This window comes from Lactuca virosa, chromosome 5 (genome assembly GCF_052849685.1).
Source record: "Lactuca virosa cultivar CGN04683 chromosome 5, Lactuca_virosa_CGN04683_v6, whole genome shotgun sequence".
Classification (NCBI taxonomy): Eukaryota; Viridiplantae; Streptophyta; class Magnoliopsida; order Asterales; family Asteraceae; genus Lactuca; species Lactuca virosa.
In genome coordinates, this window is record NC_136430.1 from 339,576,624 (window position 1) to 339,585,758 (window position 9,135).

Consider the following 9,135-nt stretch of genomic DNA (forward strand, 5'->3'; position numbering starts at 1 on the left):
CTTTACCCTTCTTGATCTCATTTTGGTCGAGATCTAAGCTTTGGAGCTCTTGGATTCGTTGAAGGCAGCTTAATGCATTAAGTTGTTGGTTCTTGGGAGAACTCGGCGAGTTTGTTGGTCAACTCGGCGAGTTGACTTGGTTTTTCCCGATCTGTGCAGTTGATGGAGAAACTCGACGAGTTGAAGGACAAATCGGCGAGTTGGGTCAACTTGGACTATTGACTTTGACTTTCGATTTATGTCTTTGAACAAGTTTGTCCCAAGGGAGTACTTGAGGTAATCTGAATTGTAATAAGGAAAATTATGGGCTTAGGATAAGGACCATATGGGGTTGGGCCCAATTTGGAAAATTGGGCCATTAGTGGGCCTTTGTGGATCTTTTGGTTTTGGGCCTCAGTTTTGGTTTATGGTTTCAGGTACTTCAGCAGATCTTGTCAGGGTGAAGGTGTGACCGTACACATCCTCGCGTTTTGGACTTATGATTTCAGGGATACTCTGATAATGACAAGGTTTTGAAAACTATGTTGAGAACGATTCTGATTTTAAATAATGTTTTGGAAACAATGGGTTTTGTAAACACTTCTATAGAAAAAGGGTTGTTTTGAAAAGTTTGAATTTTATGAAATTTTATGGATGTTACACGTACGCCCCGCGTACTGCTTGATGATGCCAAATGTACAACTCGCCAAAACATGAATATCTGGGAATCTATGCATTACGCTGAGCGTACGCATACGTACGCCCGACATACTCACCAGAGGACCAAAACTTCACATTAAGCACTTAATGGTTATGACCAAAACGTCTAAACTCAGATCTAACCTCAAAATAAGGTCTTAATCCATAAAGTTGGCAACTTTACTCCTTTGCATGTCTTAATGGGACCAAATACCCGTTTTTTACCAATCTAAGTCCATAATATGAACACCAACTCTTGGATGGTTCGTCAAAACCCATCAAGATGACATTTTTATGCACTAACAACATCAGAAATGCTAATATCTAAAATTCTAAGCTCCTAGAGTAGCTCATACTCACAAGGATGGCTCAAGGGACCATAATATGCTCAAAACAAACCCATAGACTAGATCTAACACATAGAGTTGTCAAGATAGAAGCTTTATACCTTCAGATGCTAGAAAATTTGATGAAGACTCTGGATTTAGGAGCTCCACTCCAACCAATTCTTGAACACCAAGCTCCATCTTCTTCAAAGTGTACAAAAACACCAAAAGTTTACCACCAAAGCACATGAACACTCAAGAACAAACTAGGGTTCGAATTTAGGGTTGAAGGGGATGGAGGCTGAAGATAAGGAGGGTTGGAAATGAGTTAAGGTCTTTAAGTAAGGTACAAGACCTTAAATTAGGGTTTGTATCTGACTGGAGTACTGTAACGTCTCAAAAATTATGAGGTAAAAAATATAATTTTTAATTCAACCAAAACTCCAATTATCTTTTATTCAAACATTCAAAGCGTATCAAAATAAAACTGACATCATAGTACAATCTCAATATCGTCATAATGCGAAAAACATGGGTGGATGCATTGCGATCAAGCCGGGCCCTTCCCTTTCAATTCGAAAGTACCTGAAACCATAACCATAAAACCGTAAGCACAAAGCTTAGTGAGTTCCCCAAAATACCACATACTATACATACCATTGGGGCTAGCCCGCACATAGGGCCCATCCCGCATATTGGGCCCAACCCTCCATAATGGGCCTAGCCCTACCAAACCAATGGGCCTTGCCCCATCATACAAATACAAAATTCACAAAGACAGTTAGCACCCTACATAACATACAATAGGCCTAGTCTTCCTGATCCATGGGCATAGCCGAACATACCATGCAAAAGTCACAAAGAGAAAGTGCATAACATATCCTAGTGGGCCGGTATCGGTGCCTTCAACCCATGGGTACAGTGAGGAAACTCACCTCAAGCTGCTGAAATCTCTCTGATAAAATCCCGGACTGTTGATTCGGAAAATCCCCACACTAACACCATCAAATGATATCCAATTAATAATTGGTTCACAACCCATAACTGGAGTCCTAGTCTGATGACCAACACTCAGGGTAAAATTCCATTTTACCCTTTCCTTCACTTGGCCCAAAATCCGAGGCCCAATCTAATAGTACCAAAATAAGCCCAATATGGCCCAACTTCCTAATTGGGCCCAAAACCCATCATGGACCTAATCCAAGAAGACCCAAGGCCTTATAATGCCCCAAGGTCAAAAGACTATTAGCCCAACAAGGCAAAACCCTAAAAGTCCAAGTATGGCCCACAACACGGAAGTCAACAAAAGTCAATTGTTGAGTACGCCCGGCGTACTAAGACTTACACCCATCATGCTCCCTCTGAAACAAGTACGCATATCGTACGAGTTGGGTATGCCCAACGTACTCCATAGTCAACCAGCCCATCCCATTAATCACTTAATTGGTTAAGCCACTAAACCAAACTCTTATATTTGATCCTAAATGGTGTCTTAGCACATATATTTGGCAACTTTACACACTTTCATGACTTAATGGGGCCAAAAACTCAAAAAGAACCATAATAAGGATCCTAACACATGCATGGACCAATATAACTCATAAAGATTGCATTTTTATGGACAAAGGACCTCAAAGGTGCTAAGATCTAACATCCATGGCTTCTGGAGTAGACCATACTCTCAAATATGGCTTAAAGGACCCAAAAATGCACAAATGAAGCCCTAACTTGGATCTAGCATAATGAGCCATCAAGTTGAGAGCTTTATACCTCAAATAGCTGGCAAAGATGATGATGATTTTGGATCTACAAGCTCAAGCCACTCCAAAGCAACCTCCAAGAGTTCTTCTTCCTTTAAATAACCAAAAACATCACCAAAACTCACTTCCAAGCTCAAATATCACAAATGGCTATTCGGGTTTCGATCTTAGGGTATAGAGAGGTGGAGGTTGGTCATAAGAAACCCTATAGGCAACTTAAGATGTTTAAATAGGGCACAAAACCTAAAAATTAGGGTTTGTCCCAGCTGAGCGTACGCCCCACGTACTCCCAAGTACGCCCAGCATACATGGGTGCCTCAGCGATCATGCATCGAGCCAGTACACCCATTATACTCCTAGAGTACGCCCAACGTACTCTGCTAGGGGCTAAACCACCAATCTTCTGAAAGCCATAACTTCTTTCTTCTAAGTCCGATTTTGACGTTCCTTATATCCCCGGAAAGGTAATGAGAAGCTCTACATTTCTATCAACTCTCCTTTGCCTTAAAACTTTCCGAACTTAAATCCAAAATTCATAAAAAGCCTTAATTGTCACTATACCGATATACCCTAGGGCTCAAAAACACAAACCAAACTCCCAGGTCATCCAACCTACATTTTCCACACCCAAAGGGGTCTAATTCTCTCTTTCCCAATGGCCCTAGGCCTTATGATAACCAATATCCGGGTCATGGCCCCGAATTAGGAAACGATTTGGAACAGGGTGTTACAACTCTCCCCTACTGAAATTAGATTTCGTCCTAGAAATCACTCCTTACCACCCTCCTGGAAAACCAAACGCTTCGACCAAAACCTCCTAATGATGAATAAATTACTGACCCTTTATCTGACGAACCCACACCTTACTGCTATAATTCTGAAATCCCATAACTTGCCTGACCTCCATGTAGGTAGAACCATTCTGAAACACAATCACGAGGACCCCTTACTGCAAATTTGAACTGGGAAACATCCCTTTGATCCTGAACCATCCAACCGATACCCTTGGCAGGCAGATTCCTTAACCATAAATTACCGACGAAAGGTCTTCATATATATATATATATATATATATATATATATATATATATATATATATATATATATATATATATATATATATATATATATATATATATATATATATATAACGACTCCCAATGCGAGTCTCGCCGCCAATGCCAACCTGGTATCTAACTCATATCTTGAGATCTAAAGATTACACTTGTACTTCATCCAAAATTTCCTGATTCCACGGTGAATCTTTGCTACACTGAGATATAAATCCTAATTCCACCGCTGAGACTGACAGCCTCACACCTGGTCCATCCACCAGGCTCCTACTGAAAGTCTAACTGATAAAGGCTACCCTAGACTAAGCATCACACTTATGCCACTCACTGACCACAGAGTCATCAAACTTTAACCAGAATCTAATACCTTGATCCAACTGGTCCCTACCGAGTCTCACCCGCGCTGTCATAACCATACGGGCCTTGCCCATGGGTCTCACCCAGTCTGTACCAACGAACAGGCCATGCCCACGGGTCTCATCCAATCGAGTGCTACATAGGCCTAACCTCGCCTCGGACCCCAATAGTCATCCTCCCATAACAAGGAGATACTCTCCGAAAATATTGTCCGCCTCGTTCTAGGTATGTGTTGATCCTCCTTCATACCAACGACCACCCCAACAATAGTCTACCTCACTCTGGTGAATACTACGATCCCATCACAGACTTACAATATTTCCGCAACTGTCTATCAGCCTGGTGAATGCTATGGCTACCACGTAACTTAAAACACTTCCATGTTTCCATGGCCAACCCATGGTCTTACTGTCCATCTACTATACCAACCATAATCATCATGAGTCAAACTCGCGTCTGACTTTTCCTAAATCAGGTGCTTGGGTCATGCTTCGAACCCTAAAGACTTAATCATACAAGAACAGGCAGAGAAGCTCTATCACAACCCTCAACCTGAATCTAATCCCTGAAAATCCAAACGATTATCCACCACTTGGATTCGATTGCGTTCTTCCAATCCACAAAATCTGATGGGTTTCCAACCCATCTCACATCCTTACAATTCAAACTGTCGATAGACTGAGCTTACAACTATTAGCGTTTCATTACTAGCCGATCTCAAAGATCGCATAAAGAGTCGAAATCCAGATGAACACTCCCTGAAATCTCAAGAAGGCCGAAAACCCCAAGCACTTCCCATGATCCATCACCAAATCTCTAATTCTTTTCTGCTCGACGAAGAACTATAGCTCTTGTCCGGAACGGACGAACCACCAATCCAACCACCCAAGAGTCCTTCCATCAACGATCGCCATCCCCACTGAAAGAGGCAACACTTCGGAACTCTAAGTTCATTGAAGAACCAATCATACTAAACCGTCTATTGATCTTCCAAGCGATACCCCCGAACTGTTTCCACCAACGACCCAAAACAACAATTGGAAAACTAGACCCAACTCAATAAGATGTGCCCCACTCATAACTCTCAGCATGCAAAAATGGCATATAACGATCCTTGATAATATAAACCAGACAATAACAGAGAACTAAACCACAAATAATACTTACACATACCAACGCAAGATTCCAAAGCAATAATATATGAGCACTGATAATAAGGCATGGAAATACAGAAGATAACATACCCATGACAGCGTCTGATGAAACTCTGGCCTCCCCTGATTGACACTGCAATGCTCGACTCCTCGCTACTGGGGCTCCTGTCCTACCCTCACGGCCGTCGGTGATCCTCAAAGTAACTAGAGCAGGTGCACTCAGTGCTCCACCCCTCAACATCGGACAATCGGCCTTCTTGTGGCCCACCTAGTTGCAGTGAAAACACATCGGAACCGATCCACTGGAGCAATGACTACTATAATGAACCATCTTACCACAAATGAAACATCCTCGCCCTATCTCCCGACATCCTCCCTCATGGGTCCTCCCACACTTGGCACAACGGCCCGTAGACTCTGTCGGCTAATTTTGATTTATTTTTAAAGTTATATTTTTAACAGGCATAGACTGTTAAATTCCATTAAAAATTCATCACTCTCTCATCCGACTTCCGTTCTCGACTGTTTTTATATCAACGGATAGATATTGACAAGATCTTCAACTCTCCTTTAGATTTTTTTTCCTAACAATTGACCGCTTTCAGTTTCGGTTTTTGAGTCGTATAATGCTACACTGAAACTTAAAAAAAATCATAATTTCCTCTCACGAAGTCAGATTTAGGCGTTTCTTATATGCATGTTCTCGATTTTATAATTACTACGACTTTCGTTTAGATTGCTTAAGCTAATAAACAACCTATCTAAAATTCACTTTTTAGGACGTGAATAGTCGTGTCGGTTTAATTGCGAAACTTCGAAGAAGCATAACTTCTTCATATGAATTCGGATTTTTGAGTTCTTTATATGTACGAAATCCTTGTCCCATATACTATAACTTTTTTTAGGATTATTTGTTGTAAATAATCTTCTATCAAAATTTCTTTTTATCACTTATTGTATCTTAACTGTCTAGCCCTAAGTTGTGGGCGTTACAATTATCTCCCCTTACGATGATTACATCCTGGAATCATCAGCAAAACAAGGATTTTATAATGACTTCGTACTTTACCTTTCCATCCTAGGAAATAATTGTAACTCTCATGTCTTTTTAAATGAGTTTCTAACTCTTAGACTTCTTGATTGATGGCGGTGCTCAATCATGCACCTGCTCTTTATTTTAAATTTGATCTTTATCGGAGACATCTGCTCCTTCTAGAATAGACTTAACCTAAGATAAGGTCTTTACTTCGACTACCGTAACATACCGATAGGTCATGCTCTAATGACCTTTCATCGTATGATGCAATGGATAGACTCATGTCTCTTTGAGTCAGACTTTAGCACGAAAGATATATTCCTTCATGTTCTAATGTGATATAATCATATTGTAGCATGTAGCACTTCTAGCTACATATTGTTAAATCTTAACAATGAATGTGATACTTCTATCGACCGTTTCAATTATCTTTTCTATAATCTAAAGTCGGACACAACGTTGAACTTACTTCGTAGATTAGTCGGACTCGATTCGATATGACCACTAAGGTTGGAATGATATGTATCTTCGTAGTCATTACCGAAGCAAAGATAATGATAGAAATGAAAAAAATAGCTCAAATAATTAGATACTTAGTAACCCTGTGACTTTCCTTTATCCAACTGAGAGTCATGTGCTTCAGGTAGTATAGGCCTCTACTACCTTTCACAGCTACTCATACTCGTCCCAAGTATTGTCTCGCGGTTACTATACAAGAAAGCCATATCAAAAGTTAAGACACTGAATAACGTAATTTGGGACATTTTATTGCTTCTTAGATGATTACATTGTTATTCCAACTTGTTATGCCTTTTACATCAGGCTACGTAAGATATTATTATCATGACTCATTCATTCAAGTACTCCCGAAAAGCAGCTCTGAATTCCCATCCTCTCGTTTCCTGATCAAGTATCATGTGGTATGACCTCGCCTTTGGCTTTGGCGACACATTTGGCTTTCTAGCTCTTTCCCTTTTTGGGTTGTCTTGCTTGTAGTGTCCTTATTCACCACACTTGAAGCAGAATTCTTTCTTGGTTAAGCATTCGTTAGCATAGTGACCAGTCTTCCCACATTTGAAACAAATCACTTAGTGCATTTTCCAGAGTGCTTCCTTCTGCACTTGTCACACCACTTTGCCTCGTTGCCCCTAGACTTATGATCCTTAGACTTTGAGATTTTACTCTTCTTATTGAACTTTGAGAATCATTCACTCTTATTTTTTCTCCAACTTCAACATGTCGTCATTTCTTGCCTAGATCATGCTCTCCGCAGACTTTGCAGCCCAGACGGCTGCTTTAAAAGTGGGATCCTACTTAACCGACACAGTGTACTCCCATGGTAGTCCCTTAAAGTACCTATCGATTTTTATAAGCTCCTCGGGTAGGCGCAAAGAGAACTCAATGTTGTCTGCGAAGGCGTTGGTGTATTCGTCAACAGACATGTTACCCTCCTTTAATGTCAAAAGTTGATTCTCCAGCTCTAGCATGTTTTGGGCTGAGAAGAACTTGCCCTTGAATTGAACTAAGAATTCTTCCCATGTCAGTTGTAATGGCTCGTTAGGGCTTATGAATTTTCCTAACATATTCCACCAACAAAAAGCCCCGCCTGTAAACTGACGTACAATGTAAGTGGTCTGCAACTTGCCCTTGCAACCTTTATGAAAGCTAACTCCATCTCAGAAATCCAATCCATAACTTTGATCGGACCTTCCTTTCCATTAAAAGTTAAAGGTTTGCAAGTTATAAAGTCCTTGTACTTTCATCCATTCCTTTCAACTCCTTCATCCGAGTTATTTCTCCTGACTAATTGTGGTTCAGCTTGGCTAACATTCTGACTGTAATTTCCTTCCTATGACTGTTCCTCTGTTGCTCACATTGCACAAAGGGTGCAGTAGGTTCATCCCTAATCCCTTGAAGTAAATACCTTGTCTCTTCCATATGGTGATATAGCATTTCTTGTATTATTGTCATCATGATTGGTTCAGGTGCAAGTATTGCCTCTGCTGCATGCTTGACTATACGAGGCTCAGGCTGCTGGTTTCCATTATCGTTTACTAATCCACTCCGAGTTCTCACTATGACGATCAATACACTGAAGCCGGCATTCAGTGCACCGAGACGAGAATATAGATAAGGAATTTTTAGACGGGTAACTTTCCTTATTACTCTGAAAAGTTACATGTCAGTTCTAATACTATAATTAAATGTTTAGAAGCCTAAACACATACAATTTCTTTATTCCAAGCTATGGTCAACAATAGATCTCTCATTTATTCAAGTAATAGCATCATAGGTAGGCAACCTAACCCATGCTATAATACAAATCTTTTAGCACATAAAATCAATTTAGGCATATTTCCTATAGTAAGCTAGTGCTTATGTCAATTCAGGAGTACTACCTAAAATATAATAGACACACATATCCCGATCATCGCTTAACATTCTAAGTTTAAGTCTAGAAATCCTCTAAATTCCTAGTTCGCCTAAAATAATGCTCTGATACCAACTGTGACATCCCCATTTTTATCAGCCCCAAAAAGACCGTTTTATTTATGGTTATTTTAAAAACAAAGTTTGTTAATAGATGCAAAATTTGTCCCATAAAAAGTATTTTTGTAACGACATGATTTTTCAAAACAAAATTTTCAATTTTAAACTCATAAAAATTATGTCTCATCATTAATTCTCAAAACAACCAACAAGTTTTCAATACAATTATTCAAATCCAGGATCCACAATCATAGCTCCATA